The sequence below is a fragment of the Sapajus apella genome, unplaced genomic scaffold (assembly GCF_009761245.1).
Source record: "Sapajus apella isolate SASKATOON/1434 unplaced genomic scaffold, GSC_monkey_1.0 scaffold122, whole genome shotgun sequence".
Taxonomy (NCBI): Eukaryota; Metazoa; Chordata; class Mammalia; order Primates; family Cebidae; genus Sapajus; species Sapajus apella.
The window spans coordinates 3,503,238-3,503,501 of NW_022437062.1; positions in this window are offsets into that span (position 1 = coordinate 3,503,238).

A 264-nucleotide genomic window follows, 5' to 3' on the forward strand; every position below is an offset into this window, starting at 1 on the left:
AGAAAGAAAGAAAGAAAGAAAGAAAGAAAGAAAGAAAGAAAGAAAGAGAAAGAACAGAAAAGAAAAGAAAAGAAAGAAAGAGAAAGAAAGAGAGAAGGAAGGAAGGAGAAAGAAAGGCAAGAGAAAGAGAGAGGCAGAAAGAGAGAGAGAAAGGGAAAGAGAAAGAAAGAAAAAAGAAAAAGAGAGAAAGAAAAGAAAGAAAAAGAAAAGAGAGAAAGAAAGAAAAGAGAAAGAAAGAGAGAGAGAGAAAGAAAGAAAGAAAGA